This window comes from Macrobrachium nipponense, chromosome 20 (genome assembly GCF_015104395.2).
Source record: "Macrobrachium nipponense isolate FS-2020 chromosome 20, ASM1510439v2, whole genome shotgun sequence".
NCBI lineage: Eukaryota > Metazoa > Arthropoda > Malacostraca > Decapoda > Palaemonidae > Macrobrachium > Macrobrachium nipponense.
Genome location: NC_061089.1, coordinates 65,892,547 through 65,913,125, shown reverse-complemented (window position 1 = coordinate 65,913,125; position 20,579 = coordinate 65,892,547). Strand labels below are relative to the sequence as shown.

The following is a 20,579-nucleotide window of genomic DNA, read 5'->3' as shown; positions in this document are numbered from 1 at the left end:
AATGCGGGTGTGTTTCAACAAAAATCTGGATTTTTTCTGAAAATACCATTTTAATTTCTTTCTGCTAGTTTTTTTGGCTCTCTCTGAAGCAATTAGAATTCTATTATCTAAAACGCATTATATGTTTTTATTGCTTCAAGTTATATTAACTAAGATTATGTTATTACCAATGAATCAAAACGAACTTTGTCTCTTTGCATCATGGCGGTAGTGTCGACATACACGAATATTGTTCGTCACAAAGTTTACCACTCACGTCTATGGATCTAGCCGCTAAGCGGGCATGACGTCAATGGTAGTCATGGCAACGAATGGAATTTTGTTTTTTGTGATTGTCGTCAATTTGATTAGTGATTGAAGTATTAGGATATTTTAATATTATTAATAATATTACATGAAATTTAAAGATATTTTAATGGAGAAAGACCAATTCCAAGCAAATATCTAAAATAAGAAACTCCCACTGATTTTAAGTCTTCTAAAAGTTTTTCCTTCCGATGATGAAATACCTTTTTTGAGCTGAATATTGGCAGACAATAAAAATTACACAGTTTTCACGTACTAAATTATGCAGGTGAAAACATGAGTACGATTTCCTCATTACAGTTTTATTTGTGAGATGAAAGCCTGAGGCCGGTGAATAGGGGGCGACTTCGATGAAGGAGTCCTGGAACGGACCTCAAATTGACACTTGTGTTAGAGATCGCTCTCGTCGTTTGTAACATTTCAGCGCTATAATCTCGAGTGGTTGAAATAGCACCCGACTAGATATCAGAGATCGAACTCTTTGATCGGTTGTGACTTAGAAGGTAAGTTAGTAGTGCGGATTTTAATTGTGTATCTCCCCCGAAAAGCTGGAGGAGAAGAAGTCGTCTGCTGTTTCTTCTACTGCTGATGCTGCTGCTGCCGCTGCTGCCAGGCGAGACTTCGTTATTGGAGGTTTCGGGCCTCGATGAGGCCTCGCTCTCAGAGGTAATATGTCTGAAGGGATGTGTCGGTGAAATCGCGTCTGTCATTCCATGTTGCACAGTGCTTTGGGTCTTGATTAAACAGCGGTTGCTCTTTTTAGGGCGATGGCTGTTGTACACACGAAATCAATTTCAGCTGAGCCTAGGCTATTTGACGCCCCAACTCGACTCTCCTCTATGTACTACGTTCTGATCAGGCCGAGTGACCAAATCACCCACATTTCCTTGAGCCCGAATGTTTTTCGCCGAGGTTACGTCATTTCTGAGCGAAATTTGCATTGACGTATTTTAACATTGCCATTCTGCGGTCAAGGCTGTCTCACTGAGTAGGCGTACCGGTAGGCCTTACGACATACTAGGTACCTACCCCCGGGGCCTAAGGGCCAACCAAGGGCAATGCTGGGAGTTTGGCTAAGTGAAGATTCCAGTATCTGAAGGATGGATTTGATTCTGTTATAGTAGGCGAGTCGATATCTTAAAGAGATGTACTACCCTAGGCCATGATAGCCTGGAGTTCATCATCGGCATTAAAAATTGCCCTCATCATAAATTTTCATTAAGTTACTTTTACTTTGTTACTAACTGATCTCTTCTCTCTTTATTTCCTGTTACTTTCTATTACTTCTTTCAAATGAGCGCCATAGTATTCTTTGGAAGCTTGAATTTCAAGTCAGAGGCCTTCTGTGGACCTGTTCCACATGAAAAGGGTCATCTGAATAAAAATGGACCTGATAATGATAGTATGACTTAGGTCAGCCTCTGCTGTCATGTTAAGTGTGAAGGTCCACCAGAAACATAGGTTAATGGCAGGTACAAAATTTAGTGGTCAGTTAGATTAGATGCATTTCATTTGATATTTTTTTTAGCATTCAGTGTATTTTCATATTCCTAACCAGTTTTATGTAAAAAGAATCATAATCATTCCTGTTATTTCTCTTGTCATTTTGTCAATCTGAATAACCATATTTTATATACTTTGTCTGCTGGAAATGAATTGACCTTAGGACCTTTGTTGCAGTGATACAAATATCATTTAGAAATGTTAACTTGCCTGTTGATGCCTTTATTTTATATATTAATAAAAACTGGCATACGTATATTTTTTGCTTGTCGTTATACTTTTTTTTTATTTATCATATATATAATTGCATCCTTACCCCCAAGTCAGGTAGTATTTTATGTGGCACCTTACATTAGGTTAGGTCAAAGAAGGATAGGATGATATGTATGTCAAATTTGTTCTTAAAACTATAGAAACATTTACAAAATTTCTTGTTCATTAGCCTATATTGATTATAGATAACCTAGCCCATAAAATTTTAAGTTATGCAATATTTTTTTTATTTTTAATATTTCCAGTGTATATAATTTATCATAAATGATAATTTTATGGATATATAGTTGCATTTAGTTTAATTTTCTTATAGAGATGGCTCCATGTTTGATTGATGACTAAATGCAATGCCACATGTAAACAAAGTATAATTGTCGCATGAAAGGCTATTACACTATGGTAATATCTTTCAGCAGCATAACTGATGCTTGTGGTATAGAGGGAAATTGTTCAAAGCTGACAAGTTGATCTAAGGTAACTATGGAAACAGCATAATTCTGGGCTGTGTAAAAATGTACCATCTAACTTAGGCCAGTTTGATTATTTGTAATTTGATGTACGTAACTGTAAAATTATTTGGTATTCTTAAAATGTTGTTGGCCATGTTTAATAAAAGAAAATGAGAGGGTAGCCAGATGGCATTTAATAGGAATTAAAGAAACCATCATAATTATTTAAAGCATGAAAAATTATGTACTTAGACAAATGTTTTGATTACGCTAATTCTTGGTATATATATGGATTGCCACATATTCCTGAAATTGTCTTAAATAGACAAATGTTTTGATAAGGCTAATTCTTGGTGTATGTATGGATTGCCACATATTCCTGAAATTGTCTGAAATGCAGAGAATTGCCTCCTAGCTTACTGTGTGTTTTTCAGATATTTTAATGCTTTATGTAATATTTCTGTGTCATTCCTGTCGGCAAATCACATTATTTGTATACATCACATGTCCTTTAATCTAACCTCACCCTAAATCTAAAAGTTTGGTTGGTGTTTTTTTATATAGATTATTGTTGTGTAAGTATTTTTTTATGCCTGTTTCTTTACCTATTAATTTAGTATGTGGAACCAAATACAATGCAAGATGCCTATGCAGCAAAGATGAGACATCACTTAGATGGATGATGTGCACTGTAATTACTGAAAGACATAATTGAAACATTAAAGATTAGTATTTTATGATGGTAATTAGAGGGATACTTTGTAACTTTACCTGAGGTGCAGGTCCCTTGGACACCATCCTATTTGAAAAAAAGAAAAAAGAAAGGTAGTGATATAGACTGTAATCTTGGTTACAGGCTAATCTAACCTTTCCTTGTCCATCTTATCTTAAGGACTATCGTTCTGCATCACTAGAGCGTTGTTAATGAAGGTGAAGTACGATTATAACTTATTTTGGTTGTATGAATGAATATTCCTTAAAAGGAAGTTGTGCAGTCTCTTATTTGGATCAATATTTTTTTATTTTGTCCTTAGAGAGAAACTTTATTCTTTACCCATCTTAAATCATTTCCAATTATCTAAATAGGTTTTTATGTTTGAGCCCACAAAACTCTGATAATGATTAACAGTAAGGTTAATAGAACTGATAATTGGAAAACAAGTTTATTACAGTAGTTCCCGAGATTCCAATTTTTAATAATTTGCATTGTCTACTTTCTGTTGTAACAGGATTGAGTTTATCAGCACATCACCAAAATTTCACAAATCTTGCAATATATTTGTTTTTTTTCCAAATTTATTGTCTTATGTCTAGACAGTGACAGTCATATAATGGCCATAAGTTATGCCCTTTTTATTAGGCACAGTTTAATTAGGATTTCCCTGCTAGCACATGCTCTGCCAAGTCCCAAATAGAATGCATACTTAGTTGGCTCAGTTCGATTTAATAATCATACATGAGAAAGCCTCGTATAGATGGTCATTAACAAAATTGCATAAACTTTCAAAAGTATCATGGCCTTTCTCAAAGTCTTCTTAAATTAAAAAAAAAAAAAAACACTGACTCCACTGACACTATTCCCCCCCCCCCCCCCCCCCCCGCACCCCCCTCCCATTTAGCCCAGGCAAACAACCCCATGTCAGACATTGTCATTTTTTTTTTTTTTTTTTTTATAGTTGAGCATAAGTTTTTCAGCCTTCCCTTTTTATTCCTAAAAGAAAGAAAGAAAAAGAAAAAAGCTGCTTTAGAATTTGTGAAATTGCTGACCACATTTTCTGTTTGAAGTTGAAGGAAGCAAATTTACCTACATAAAGTACTTTGCAATCTTTAATGTCAAGGATAAGCATATTTTTAAAACAAACTAATTATTGCATTCCCTGTATGCCTCTTGTCAACTTTTGTAACAGTTTTATCTAATAAACAAATTACATATTCTTGACAGATTTTTTTGCAGTTAAAGCATTAAAAACTAATGTTAATGGTCTGTGGGGCTGTACCCCTTGAAAAAGGGTGTGTAGTCCATTGTTCATTGTGAAAAATTGGAAGCCCCTAGAAAAATTTGTTAATATCCTAAATTGCATAAAATGTTAACTGCTTAGATAGATTTGTTAGACTCTTTGTATGGGTAACTACAAGGTTTTGAGGCTTTTACTTAAAATTATTTTCATTCCACTTGTTGGCTCTTTAAGTTGTGCAGTTTGGAATTAAGAGTTTTTCACATGATCAAGCCCTATTCCATAATTTTATTAAGGTAACAGCAGTAAAACTTGTGTTCAACTATTTATAACTGGAGCATGCACATTTTTACATTATTTTGTGTTAGGCACCATGTCCATCAATCAGATGATATAGAAACAGTATCATGAAAATGTTGTATGAACTTGGAAGACACCAGTTTCAGCAAAGTTCAAGCAGTAATTGTAAGTACTATGCTGAAATTTTACAGTGACCTATTAAGTTTCATGAGCCCTTATCCACCAAATCACATTAGTCATCCCAGCCAGCTTCCTACTTTTCAAGGAATGAGGGCCGATGTCGGTGTGTAATGGGAACTTGTTACATGCCCTATCACTGCCTGAGCAATGATAAGGCTTGAGATTTCTCCCATACTGCTGCATTAACAAAAGGCAAACAAGTTTCTCACTAAGGAACTATGAAAATTACCCTTGTTTTCTCACTAAAGACCACAGATGGTACAAAGTGCTTGCATCTCGCCCCATTAAGCACCCAATGATTAACGCTGTCCAAGGCAATTTGAATGCTCAAGGTTGCCAGTGCTCACCCGTAACGTGCATGGTACAGTGCAACCCCACTGAAATGCTGCTGGGAAAACAGTGAAGTAATTGATATAATAGGTAGAGATATCATTTTACCTGAGGATCACATGCATTTTTCCTTTGCATTCTTAGCCTGTATGGCAGGTCAGTGCATGTACAGTATGAAGGGCTATGGTTTGTATACATAGGAAAAATACAAATGACCTTTAAAGTTTGTCAATTTTGGTAACATTAGGAATGAAATGTGTTAGCTTGCAGTTTTATCACTATAGATGCCATCTACCTTCAATTAATGTACATTTATGTATTATTTGCTGTTCAAGTGCACTAGTTATGATTTCTCAAATATCAAAAAAGTTAGTGCTGTGATCTGGTGGCCTACAAGTTGAGATTTTTAGATAGCTAGTGATTAATTAGGACTGATAGAGGCATGATGAGCAATAGTCATGTGAAACACTTGACCTTAGGTGTTTTTTACTTTTGGCATATACAAAAAGTCAGATACAATTTGCAGAGGTACCTGGTAGATCTGAAAGATAAATTTTTTTTTAGAGATTTTTAAGTTTGCCTTGGGAAATAGATCATTAGCATTCACCATTCATTTCCATGTTTCTCCCATATTTATTTCAAATACTCCATCATATGTCACTGGAAACACTTTATGCAAATGGTTAGAAAGGATGTGCAAAGATTTTTGCAGATCGTCCATGGTGCTAAGTTGTAAGCTGAAGACTATTAAATAGGTCACCGTAGGTCAGTTAGTGCCTCTATGTGACTGTATAACCTTCATTCTATGTATGGTACTAATTATACCCTATTATCTCATTCTCGTATATACGATTGGTTTCACTCTTAGGATTGAATTGTCATCCACTGCTAAATAGCAATGAATTCTGGCTCTCATCCAGGTGAATCCTATATCGTACCCAAGTTTGCATGATGTGATACATTTCATATCCAGTGAAATGTGTTAGCTTGGAGTTTTTATCACTATAGATGCTACTCTACCTTCAATTTATTCAGTGTACATAATCTGTGAATTATTTGCTGTTTAAGTGCTGTATTTATGATTTCTTGTGTGAAGTTAGTGCTGTGATCTGGTGGCCTACAGGTTGAGATTTTTAAGATAACTATTGATTAATTAGGACTGATAGAGGCACATGATGTGCAATAGTCATCAGTGACTTGGCGAACAACCTCAAAGTTGTCAAAGCTTAATGTACAATTGTTGTTAGGTAGCACTTGGGCAATTGATGCTAACTTGCAAGTAAGTGTTGAATGTTTGAGCACATTGAATGTCATAGCAAGAAAAGTTACCCTAAACATTTGCTGGTTTTGAGTAATGTGATTGTTGGAATCACAGTAGATATGGTTGAAGATGAACATAACATTCATGAGAGATGATCATTGGTGTGTCAGGTATCAGTTTGTTGTTTAGTTAAGTGTCTGATGATGGGTAGATGATGGATATCTGCTGGGCCCTGTGACATGATGCCCAAGTTTCGAGGACTGGGTAGTGTGATGTGACACCACAAACAGCCTCGGAACTGGGTACTGTGATTTGACACCTCAGCGTGTTCAGGTAGGGTTATGTGATGCTGTGATACCAGAAGGGTAGTGTAACATTTGACACCTGAAATAATCAAAGTGAACCATTGACTGGGAGTGGTGTTTGACATAAGCATAATGATCAGCGTATCAATTCGAATTTAAATTTGCTGGAGTTATGCTATATACTTCAGTGGTATAGTCATCTGTTCCTGATCTAGGCTAAAGCTGTCATCAACTTCATTTCATTTTGGATCTATTAGGTAACTGCAAACAGAGTTTGCATCATTTGCAGTACAGTTGCGCCAATAGTCCTTGGATCACACAAGTTTTTATTAGTTCTACCGGTTTCCAGCTTGGCGCTAGTATTATCCTAATTTTAAGACCTCAGGGTTGTTAGGTATGAAAAATACAAATTTATGAAAAATTTGTCATTTTCTAGCCAAACAGTCATGTCATTGGTAAAAATGAGAAAATAACAAAGATTCCTAGAACACTTTCCTTGAGAACACCAGACAGAGATCCCTAGAACATTATCCTTGAGAACACCGGACAAGAAGTCCCTAGAACACCAGACAGAGATCCCGAGAACACTATCCTTGAGAATACCAGACAGGATTGGTCCTTTGGCTCTGATAGCACCTTAAATAATGACTTTTTCTATCTGTTGGTCTTTTGTGCATGAGGTCAGTTATCTAAATGCTGACTTGTGGTAAAATGTTACTGTATAACAGCCTTATGGGTGAGGTCAGTTATCTAAATGCTGACTTGTGGTAAAATGTTACTGTATAACAGCCTTATGGGTAACTAACTCATAAGCAGCACTTAAATAAACGTAAACAAGACTGAACTCAGATCACTCATCAAAGTTGTCTTGAATCTAACTAGTGTAGTAAGAGCAAAGAGGTTATCAACAGTTCAGATATTAATTGCTACCTATAGGTACAGTGTATTTTTCAGGAAATGGCCATATTAAAGGCATACTGCTTCTGTAGTTGCTTAAAGACTAACTTTTCCAGGACCTTAGAAAGTCATAGAAGAATTAAGATTGTATAATTTTTCCAGTTAGTGTATATAGAAGTCGGGAGTATTGAGTACTATATATTGCATAAAACCCACTCATTTCCAAAAATGAATCAGATGGTTAAATGTACAAAGATTTCAAGGAAGGGCCCACGTGTGTTATCTCATTTTTTCATTGTGTTATCTCATTTTTTCATTCTCCTCTCTCTTGCTCTCTCCTCTGACCTATGCACCTTCTATCTAAACTCCTATCAGGGTCAGTTGTTTGTCTGTGCCCTTTTTCAAGATTTCTTGGTCTTCCTACTGATTCTCATTATTTGTCCTTATGCCTTGGCTATTTGGGTTATGTGGCTAAGAATGAAAAAATATTTTAGTGCAGTGGTTCAGGAAAGCAGGTGTCTTGAGGAAGAAACAGTAGTCTTGCCTTTCCTTTGTAGTTCTGCATAGTTCTTAAGTTTAGGTAACATTCTCCTACTATGAGCTGATAAGGATAAAGGAGGAGGTTGGTTTTGTGAAGAAGGAAGGAAAATTTAAGATATTTTCATGATTTTTTTTTTTTTTAGCTTATCTCTACTAAGTTGTGTATTCCAGATTGGTGATGTGGGACAGTCTTTGTTTTTTAATCTTTACCTCCAATTTGATTATAGCAGAATCCACCTAGCTTTGCAGCTAAGCCCTGCTCATTGCACACCAGTGATTGCGTAGTCCTTGAAGGGAGAATGACATTACACTAGTTAGCAGTCCAAATGATTACTAGTACAGATTTGACTGTTCGGTAATGTTGAGTTTAGTGCATGAATCATGACAGCACAGATTTGAGTTTCGGAGTTGCGAAGTATGCAATTGATATCTCTGATGAAAGATATATCAAGTCATATATCGTTAAGAAGATCATAGAAAATCTTGTCCGTGCATTTTTTTTTTTTTACTTGCACAGCTTATATACACAAGCATCTTGCTTTTATTTCTTTTAAATTGTTGTTGGCCTACGTAAGCAATCCCACCATAGACCATATTGATTGAGGTGAAGCACAGACTTATGGAGACAGTTCAGATATTAGGGTATTGACTCATTAATTAATCCTGCATGTCAAATTTTAATATAATTGAGAGATTAGCCCTACACATCAATTTCCTATATTTTGAGGCAATGACAGGGCATAGGTCTACTCATCAATTTCTTCCATTTTGAGGCAATGACAACAAGGCATAGGCCTACACATCAAATTCTTCCATTTTTGAGGCAATGATAAGGCATAGGCCTACTTATCAATTTCTTATTTTTGAGGCAATGACAAGGTATAGGCCTACACATCACATTCTTATATTTTGAGGCAATGGCAAGGTATAGGCCTACTCATCAATTCTTATATTTTGAGGCAATGAAAGGGCATAGGCCTACACATCACATTTTTATATTTTTTGAGGCAATGACAGGACATAGGCCTACATGTAGAATTCTTATATTTTGAGACATTGACAGGTATAGGCCTACACATCAAATTCTTATATTTTAAGACAATGGCAGGGCATGGGTCTACTTGTCAATTTCTTATTGCAAATAGTTTTCTGCCCGTATCTGTTAAAAATAGAGTAGCGTTTACAGTGGTCTCCCCCATATTTGCGGGGGATGCGTACCAGACCCCCCTGTGAATAGTTAGAACCCAGGAGTGTTTAGAACCCCTATATTAACGCTAAAAACAGCCTATTTTGTTAGTTAAAACTTGAGAAAAACCACTAAAATTTTTCATACTATGTTTTTTTAATAGTTTTATCACAAAAAGTGCATTTTATGATGAAATTGATAAAAAAAAACCCAGGATAATAAAACCCCAGGAATTTGTGGATATTTCTCAGAAAAATACCGCGAATGCACGAATTTTCCGCGAATAATGCAGGGAAACGTTCCTGATAGAAATCCGTGAATGTGTGAGTCCACGAATCCGGATAACGGGAATACCGGGGCCCCACTGTAATTGGCATAGTAGTTTTAGCTCCACAATATATAATATAGTATATGCATAAAGTGGAATGTACACGTATAAGCAAGTGCATATACACGTACATGTGTAGATGGCCATAGCAAATGTAATGCCATTTATACCACAGAGAATAAAATTAAAACTTGTTGGGATGTAGCCGCTTGACAGTGTCAGCCAGATGTAGCCGCTTGACAGTGTCAGCCAGTAATCATCGGTGTCCAGTGATTCAAGTGCACAGATTCGAACAGACATTCCATGTCACCTCTGTATTCAGGTGAACCTCATTTACGAAACAATATTGCAGCATTGTGGAACACACCTGACTTCATTCATATTTTCCAATTATTTTACCATTTTTAGGGAGATGTGTATTATGAGTTTATTTCAGGGGATAATATAACGTTTCCTTTTGATAATTAGGTGAACGTATTATAGTTCAGTAAAACGACCATTGTAAAAAATGAAGATGAAAAGAACCACAGATTAACCAACTTTCAAAACTATTGCCAACCAATGAGCTTCAAGGAATGGTTTAATGTAATCAGTGGGGGGGGGGGCTTAGCTGCAAAACTAGGTGGACTTTGCTATTGTACAGTATTCAGGTGATGCAACTCCTGGCATTGTTATGTATTTGATTGCGTCTTACGTAGAATATGTACCCAAATTTTTTTTTTATATTAGTAATTGGTAAAGTTAGACGTATGAGGCTGAATAGTGGTAATGCCAAAACTTCCTTGATAAAAGCTTATCTTTGGTCTTGCATTTAACACTCAGTGTACCGTACTTTTAAATGTTCCGAGTCATTGAGAATATGTACTTAGTGACGTGTGAGACACTGTATTCTGTCAGATAGCATTTATGGACTTCTATATTGTATTCTGCTGGAAAGGATGCAGTCATAATGCATTGTGTGTATACAAAGTGATTAAATGTTCCATTCATGTGCTTTGAACATTGTTTTACCCAAAATTCTTTCCTTTGTTTGGAGATTATTTTGGACAGTGATGGTAACACCTACTTTAACTAGCACAGTGTTGTAAGTAAAAGCATCATAATTAGATGAAAGTAACTTGTGTGGGTCGTAGTGTTTTAACACAATCGTTTAAATTATATATATATATATATATATATATATATATATATATATATATATATATATATATATATATATATATATATATATATATTACCCCTGTTGTATATGCTTCTCAAACTGTGTTGAAGATATGTAATTCTTGTAAGGAGTGGCTTTTAAATGATGGAAGATTTTTGCACAAATGTGTGATACCAGTATTTGTTCAGCTTAAAAAATTGCTTTCTGCTGAAAATTTTCTGCATTCAGGGGTTTCATGTACATTTACTTGTAGGTTGGTTCACCCCTCCATTGGTTAAATACCATTAAAGCAATTGAAAAAAATTGATGAGATGGAAGACAAATGTTTTAAGTGTGAACCAAGCACAGATTTTTCAGGTGTACATATGAAGTTTTGTCAACTTTTTACGTACACAGTAGGCTGTTGTGCCCCATAAGGGGTTAGTGTTGTCAGCGCACATCGTGCTGTAGGTATTAAGGTTCTTTGCAGCGTCCCTTTCTTTCATCTTACTTTCCACTCTCTCATAACAGTTGTTTACTAGTATATAACTGTGAGGCTTTCCTCCTCTTACACCTTAAAACCTTTGTTACTTTAAGTTTTCCTTTCAGTACTTGATGACCTCATTGGCCTTTGGGCTAAGTTTTATATTCAAATTCCCTCATTGGTTGCTGCTTTTGTTTTGTCACTTAATCTGTTGTGATAGGGAAGGTCATGCAAGTTTTCATCTCATTTTATATACTTTGTACACTTTCAAGTTGATTGTTTTGGCAGTAATTAAGTCAAATCAGTATCACTCATAGCTTATTCCTTGTGCTGATGTACTTTTGAAAAATGCTTTCTTGCCCATGCTGACTCCTTTTTTGACATCTTGCCATAATTCCACTAGCATGAGTAGACCATGTTAGGTTGCTGGGGATGATGAATGGCTTGGACCTGTGACAGTGTTCTTCATTGTAATGGCGTCCCCCATTTTTAATAAATGTGAAAGGAAATATAAAAACCTAATTTCTAATGCTGCACAAATGATAAAAGAGATATTTCACTTTCATCTTTTTATATTGTAATCAAGGAATGTTTACCAAGTAAAAAATTTTGAAAACTTTCCATGGTGTAATAGCTAAAGGTGTTGTGTATGTATTAGCAAGCAACAAGCAATTGTCATTTTGTTTTTGTTTGGTTATTATGATTGTTAATTGTGTTATGGATTATATCATCATAGTAACAATGCATGAACGTTTTAGCCTAATTGTGAACCTGTCCAATGTTAGGTACAGTTTTCATATGGCGAGTTGTCTCTAGGCTGTTTTCCTGGGGTTAGTGGTTGCTTTTGTCATATACTGAAATGTATAGTGAATTTCCTTAGTATTTTAAGGAATAAGGACATAATTATTATTTTCTCCAAGGGTCAATTGTTGCACCAGGTTGGATGCCTATTAAATTGGCAAGTCTTGATGAACCCAGGACGTGTTGATATACTCACTGATGAAAGGGATTTTTAAAATGTTTCGTTTAGAATTTCAATTAAGAAAATTAGCATTTTAAAATTTGCCAGTTAATAAAATTGACTTTTTTTTTCCACATATATGGTTCTTTGTATTTTACATTGTTCACTGTTTCCTGTATGGGTACGTGGACATTTTTGGGGATGAATGAGACCTGCAGTGATGTTTGTGGTTTGTTTGCTTGTCTACGCTTGAAGTGGTGTTCTGTTGATTTTTGTTTGAGGTTTAACAGCTAGTGTAGGTTGCATCAGAAGATTTAAAGTGTCTTTATATTTGAATATTAATTTTCTGAAGGATGTGTGAAGGTATAGATGATGGTTTTGAGAAAAAAAAATTAGGATTTTTGGGCATTATTTAAAAAATTTTGCTTGTCAAGCAAACCACTGATTGTGGAAAGGATTTTCCTGAAGTTTTAAACTGAGTAGTGTTGTTTTAACATCCACTGTAATTATGTATTGGAATGTCATTGCTTAAATTGGCAAACAAAAGAATACTAAAAACAAAACTAGTAAGTACTAAGGAGATGTACGCATTATTTGCTATTAATGTTTCACGTGAAAAGCTGGAACTTGAACTTGATTCATCCTCATCCACATGTACAACAGTAAAGTAGTGGTTGTGACACAGTTCATTGGCATGCAACACAGTGGAAGCATGCTCTGCCCTTGAGAAGCCCTGAAACCAGCACAACAGGTACTCCCACATCTCTGCCACAGGTGGTCTAGCCAAAGAAGTTAAGTGAGTGTGGGGAGGTTGCACATGCCACAGGTGACATCCCTGAGTAGCCATTACTGACTATGAGCTGCAAACCAGTACACTTCCTAGGCTGTTGTTAGTTAATTTGTTACTTAATTTGTTAATTCTGCAAATTTTTCCCAGTGATTTATTGTGCCACTCTTCTACTTGTTTTTGTTTATAATACAAGAATTCATTGTCCAAGAGTTCAGCATACCTAAAAACACAAACATTGGTCTTCTAGTGGTCAACTTGATGTATAAATTTTGGCTAGACACATCATGGAAAGTATCCACTTCCATTGTCATTTTGTAGTCTGGTATGGCCAGTTTCCTGCTGCTGACCTGGGGTTTGGCTTCATGCATTTTAGGCAAGGGCAGGACAGCTGTCTCAGAAGTAAAGGTGTTTGGCACATATGAAATCATCATCTTGGAGAACAGGAAGTTGCATGGGACATCTTGTCCTTCATGACTGCTGTTGTTTTCGTTCTTTTCCCCAGACAATATCTTCCAGCATTGTGTTGAAGATCCTGATAATTGAGTGCTTAGGTGAACCAATTGTCCATCCTCTTATGCACAGCTTTGATGTTGACACATCTCTGTTTTGGTCATACTAGAGCTCATCTGAGCTTGGAGAAGTTGTGTCAAAAGCCTCACTTCACATACTTTCCATACTGATACTTAGATTTGCAATCGGCTTCTTAGCATTCTGCTCATGTAAACTGCTTTTTCATATGTATTGAGCAGCAGGGACATCATCAGTGCTAGCTTTAGGAGAAGCATTAAGGCTAGCAACAAATATAGCAGCAACTGTTGGCAGCATCAGACATAGTAGCAAGGCAAGCAACAAAGTTATGGAGAAATGGCTACCATTCACTTTCTATTTGTCTTTCTTGGATGTATTTGATATCAGTTACTACTTGTATGTCGCATCTACACAGTTGAGCTGTGCCTGTGCTATGCAAACTGCTGACTATGCATGAGCTTTTGTCTATATGGCAGAGCTGCAGGTTGTTAGAAAGTTAGCTGTAAGGAGCTGCAGTAATGTAAGATGATGATAATAAGCATTAGTGTTTTTGAGAAATAGAGTAAAAAATATGTATATGTATTATTTTGGAGACATCTTCAGACATGAAACACCATCAGAAATGTAAAGGACGGTCTTCCTTCACTGCAGCAAAGATGATAAAAAAAGACCTCGCTTAACATTGCATTTTTGCATTTACAGTGTTGTCTTTTCACATCCGACATCAAAATAACAGGCAAGTCTGTGCCCTATTTAGCTATGAGTATGGACAAGTTGGCTGTTTGCCATCTAACTGTCCTTTTTGACAGTCAAAGTTCAGCTAATCAGCTTTAGTTTTAGTTGTCACTTGCCAAGCAGGTCCTCACAATCTTGAAGGTTCCTATCCTTCTTAGAGCTGACATCACAAAATTTGATTAATTTTGCCAAGGGAATACTGTTCCTGCTAAAGCCATAGTTCCCAGCACGAATCTCTGTCTTTATGAAGAAATATTTTATAGTAACACACTCAACATTGGGTGGTACATATTTACTGTTGACCTGAATATTCATCATTACATTAACCCAAAGCCAATAGCAGAGACCTATGTGCAGAGTGGGATGGCATATCTTCTACTGTGATTGGATGTAAACTGAAGCTACATGACCAAGAGCAACCAGTGTACGAGGAACCATCCACATTGGCAAACAACATTGGAACACACCATTTTTAGTTCCATAGGAGTAACAAAAACCCCAGCACATGCTCAATGTTAGCATTCTAGCAAGTTTATGAACAGACTCCATTACACATAACATTGTGCTCAAATTGATAACAAGAAAATATATTGGTAAGGAAATAGTATTCGTATCATGATTGGCATAGCCACAGATACTGTGGAAATGAAATTGACAGGAACTTAATAGTGGATATGTAGGACCTTGGTTGTATGCCCTCCTGTATGCCAGCATTATTCACTTTGGGTGTAGATAGGATTTCCAGAAATTCTAGAATTGCCAAATGATGTGTACAGTGGATTAGGAGGCATATTTCATAAATATTGAAGAACTGTACATGGATAAGGGAAGGATGCCATTTTAACAAGGCTCAGGATATTTTTTACCATTACTGTATTATAGTATAGTTCCTTTTCCCCTTATAGATTGTGTCTGGAAGGCTATATATAGTCTTCTTGTCGTCGTCATATCTTTTGGGATGATGATGATGATGATGTTGCTGGAGTATGTCCTGATCTATATGATCTAAATATCAGTGACCTAATTAAAGGCTAAGTCAACAGGTAACCAGTCAGATATAACATGATGATTGAACTATATGGTTCTCCAGGAATTCAAACACTGGTTATTAACTGTATTCTAAGTTTATTTCACGAATGGTTTCCAGTTTTGATATGCATTTTGGCAGCATTGAACACTCACATCTGGTGTTTTTTCCACGTCACTTTCTCCCCACCGAAGCTGTGATGCATGATGGTGAGCTAACAGCTAGGTGCCTAATTCACTGCTTAGGACAACAGAGGCATGCTTGATTTTAGAGACTATTTCCATTTTGTTCATCCCTTACTAACTAGAGAACTGAACAGGTTCTTTCAATATGTAAGCTGATGGCACTTAACACACTCATATACACACAAAGGAAGGAACACACTCATATACACACAAAGGAAGGAACACACTCATATACACACAAAGGAAGGGATGAAACTAAACACTGTACTGGTACTGTGTAATGAAATGAGAGGATTAGTGAAGAAAAAAGAATGTTTGAAGTACAGTTGTAGGACATAAGAGATAACCTGTTCACTGTATGAAAGAGGTTTAAGTCAACACATGATTCCTAGGTAGTTGAAATACGGGAGTGAGTCGGGGCAAGTGCAGTTCTTTCTGTATAGATTAGTGGTAGCTGCTCTTGAAGGAAATATGTAGAGAAAAGGTAGCCAATGGATATTACAATAGTAATGTTGGGAAAGATGTTTTAAGAGAGATTTCGTCTAATGTTGACTGATAACGTGCAGAAGACAATGTGTCGTGAGATTGTCAGTGTTTATGTCAAAATTCAAGGCAGAGAAAGACTTTGGTTGTAGGTAATAAGTTAGTGGGATAAGAAAGCTGAGTGGGTATGGAATGTGCAGTTGATATGTTTGAGTAGGATACATTATTGGCTGAGGATTCTTCAAAGAATTTGCAGAGGTTTGAGCGGGAGTGATAGGTTTCGTAAGAGAAGGTTGAAGGGCTTTGCTGGTAAGTTTCCCCCCTTACTTTTTGTCGTAGAAGCATGATGTTACCTTTAATTTTGTCCTAATGTTTTGGGTTATACTATGAAGGAATAAACAGCTAGTTGTCAACACGTTTTTAAACCAAGGGTTACATTGTTGGTCAATTTTGTAAGATTCTGACTGAGATGTCAACACTGCCTTCCTAATCCCAAAATAATGAGCCAACAATCATCCATTAGTCTTTGGTACCGTGTTGTAAACTCGCATCTTTCTACTAATGTGTAACGCCATGTTGGTGGCATGAAAGTCAGTTTTAAAGAGGATAATCTTGTTTAGAAAATTTTTGGCCGATCGCAGCAGTGTCGTTAAGAACTCGCAAAGTGTTCTAACCAATTTTGATGTGTTGTAAAATTTTACAACCTGTAGCAGTTTAAAGGGTTACTTTATCTTGTTTATGTCTCGTTATAATGTCACTTTGGGATTCCTTGATCACATGATAATAGGGTTATGACATTTTCTAGTCTAGGAGGAGCCGTACAACCAGGTAGAGACTGTGTTTTCCCCTTTAGTTGTTAACATACGGGTTTGTTCAGCCTGTTTATCAATCTTGCAGTGATAATGTATTGTGATTTGATACTTGCTTGGTATTACATTTTCTTACGTAGTTTGCAATGCATTTGGCTGATGCTTTCCTACATGAATGTTTTTCAAGACTAGATATATATATATATATATATATATATATATATATAATATATATATATATATATATATGTTATATATATAATTTTTTTACCCATACATATTAATTATACATATACGAGCACACAACTACAGAGAAGACGCACCATCAGCATGAACTACCGAACCCATACACTGTCATTCACTTCTAATGTAGGTACATAAAATCAAGTTTCTGAAATATTTCGACCTCTGCTTTTCAATACCTTTGTCGCCACTCTGCCCAGTTCTTGGTGTTCCGTCGTAACACTTCCGAACGATACATTTTTACGCAATCCACCAGCTGTAGTCTTCTATTTCAAGGCTTGGGAATATTATAATCTGTAGACCATCTCGAAACACACTGGGCCGTCCTTTCACTTAGGTGATCTTTTCCCCTTCGGAACTCCATGTTGTATTTTTCATAGCCAACAAACCTACGGTCTTGACGGTAGGATAAGTCTTCGTTTCCAGCTGACGCTAGAAGATTTATCCTAATGTTAAGACCGTAGGTTTGTTAGCTATGAAAAATACTTACTGATTAAATATTGTAATTAAAAAAAATCTTACACCACGTTAAACGCGCGAAATGATAACTTCATATATACTTATGCCCATGTGTGTTGAAACAGGACAGCATACAAGATTTTCGAATTTGGTGTATGGTATTGTGAGGACAAGAGAGGAAGACAGGTAACTAGGTACTGATGATTTATTACTGTTGTTTGAGATTAAGCTGGCTTTATCTACGGGCTCTTGCTCAAGAGCAGCCCGTAGAGATTTTATTACACGAACTGGGTTGACAGACAGGTGCGGACGGATAAGTAGTACCGACTCGCACCGAGAGCAGGAATGACCCAGACCGTAGATTTGTGTTTTCTTTTAGACATACATAAATAACTACAGACGCAGTCTGTGCTCATACATGGTCATTATATCGGCGGAAAGGCCAGAGAATTCTACACTATGGAATACATAAGAATTCGGCAGGTTGTTGTAGTTCAATGACAATGGCGGAAGGACGTTGTCGTTACAGTATGAGCGCAGTTTTCATGTTGGAAATTAATTTCTCGTCTATTCAGCTTTAAATATACGCAATTAGTACATTGAACTAATATATATATATATATATATATATATATATATATATATATATATATATATATGTGTGTGTGTGTGTGTGTGTGTGTATATATTATACACACACACACACACACATATATATATATATATATATATATATATATATATTATATATATATATATATATATATATATATATATATTTATATTTATAATTATAATTAGTGTTTTTTATTTTTGTCTTTTTACCCAGAAAAGATGGGATGTGGGGGATCCTGAGGCGGAGCTAATAAATTGTCAGTGTTGAGCTGACTGTTCTTCCTATCTGTGCATCTTACTATATATATATATATATATATATATATATATATATATATATATATATATATATATATATATGGTGAGTGTGTACAATAGCCTAAAATCTACGTTGTGGTTCTTCCTTCTATGTTAGAGGATTGTCTTTTTTTTTATTATTTCATCCTACGCGTTTACATTTCGAGTGGTTGTCAGTGTAACACCCACTTGCTGTGCTCGAGCAAACGAATTTAATGATTACACTGTGAACTTTAATTTTCCTTCAGTCCCGTATACTGTTGACCTTCGCAGGATGCCGCCTGCTACCCCCAAGTACAAATAGATATTTCTCTCTCCTCTCTCTCTCTCTCTCTCTCTCTCTCTCTCTCTCTCTCTCTCTTTCTGTGAAGAGTTTAAAACAAAGTTAGACAAAATCATTAGGACACTGTGAATGCACAGTAAAACCTGCTCCTACAGATAAGTGAGCACACGAAGTCTCTTCGGATGGACTAACAAGTCTTTGAGACATACTAATCCTTGTAACTCTCTCTCTCTCTCTCTCTCTCTCTCTCTCTCTCTCTCTCTCTCTCTCTCTGGAACATTGTAATGTTGAATAAACATTTCCCCCTTTTTTTGCAGGCTCTCTCTCTCTTATTGTTCTTTTACATAAACATAGTACTGTTTGGGACTTTCTCCTTATCTCATTTGCAATGTTGAAAACGCAACACTTGTGATTAGTTTTTCCTAGTTCTCGGTGTAAACGCAACACGACTCTCTCTCTCTCTCTCTCTCTCTCTCTCTCTCTCTCTCTCTCTCTCTCTCTCTCTCTCTCATGTATGTATGTATCAAGGTACTGGTCATTCAGATGTAAACTTGTCTTCTAGTTAAACGGAGATAATAACATAACAATTCGACACCTAATTTCTTTGCCTCTCTTGATGTTGGAAGCCAAATGGCAAGCTTCGTGCAAATAGAGCTCAGTCGAGCAGGACAATTGGGTTCCATTGGTGAATATTTGCTCATTAATTCATTTTTACTCTTTGTTTTATATTTTCAATTAGGCGCGCTGGTTATCTAATATTTGGAAGGTTGCCTTGCAAGGTATGGCTATTTAGGCATTTCGCAAATGAGCTTTTGCTCATTTGGAGTCATAAGCATCATAGTCATTTTCATAGTTTCTAAAGAAAAAAAAATGTATTTGGAACGTTTATTTTTGCGTTTCTTAGCAGTGTGGATATTTTCGAGCGTGAAAGCGTGTTGTTTGGAACATTGTTATTATTTTGAAAGTACCTCCGTTGAAAACGCGACGACCGTTTCCTCATTTCTCAGAATAATATTTGTGGAAAATCATCGTCTTCGTTTGAGCCCTCCATCAAATTAGCCATCTTCAAAAAGTAAGAGAGGCCATACAGCGAATGCAAACGATTTGCCCGACTGATTTAGAATTTTGTTTTGGGTTGAGGTGACGAGGGGGGGGGGGAGGTGAGGGAGGGTGGTGGTGGTTGGGGGAGGGGAGGGGGGGTGTTTGTACCCCTTTTGGGGGGAGTGGGGAAGAGAGGATAGCGTTGAGGCGGTCACCTAATGGAGTATCAACTTTATTCAGCATAATCCAGCTCGATACGAGAAGGCATCATTTTCTTCTCTCTCACAACGCGCGCACGTCTCGGTGATTTCTCTCTCTCTCTCCTCTCGCATCTCTCTCTCTCTCTCTCTCTCTCTCTCTCGTCTCTCTCTCCCTTCGCTCCTCTCTCCTCACCGCCTATATATATATATATATATATATATATATATATATATATATATATATATATATATATATATATCAGACACACACACTTAAATACACACATATGTAGTTGGGTGACTTGTATTTTAAGTGTTTTGTTTTAGCAGGGACCTGATATTTAAATATATATTATGAAAAGAGACGCAGATTTCCGAAATTCATGATGTAACCCTCTCTCTCTCTCTCTCCTCTCTCTTGTCATCTCGTCTCTCTCCCTCTCTCTCTCTCTCTCTGCTGTCTAATTGCTCTTCTTCCTTGGACG

The 20,579-nt window shown here is 36.4% G+C and overlaps 1 protein-coding gene across 10 annotated transcripts in view; it reads left to right on the top strand.

Annotated features, from left to right (window-relative positions):
* Positions 1-654: 654 nt before the first annotated feature.
* LOC135226765 (plasma membrane calcium-transporting ATPase 3-like) overlaps positions 655-20,579 on the top strand; it is a 538,460-nt gene continuing 518,535 nt past the window's right edge. For 8 of the 10 annotated variants that reach the window (XM_064266580.1, XM_064266568.1, XM_064266575.1 and 5 more), the window contains exon 1: positions 655-809. The gene's annotated coding sequence lies outside the window, so the exon portion shown is untranslated. Of the gene's footprint in view, positions 810-922; positions 973-20,579 lie in introns of those variants that run through there. The other 2 variants (XM_064266527.1, XM_064266499.1) reach the window with 2 other exon arrangements.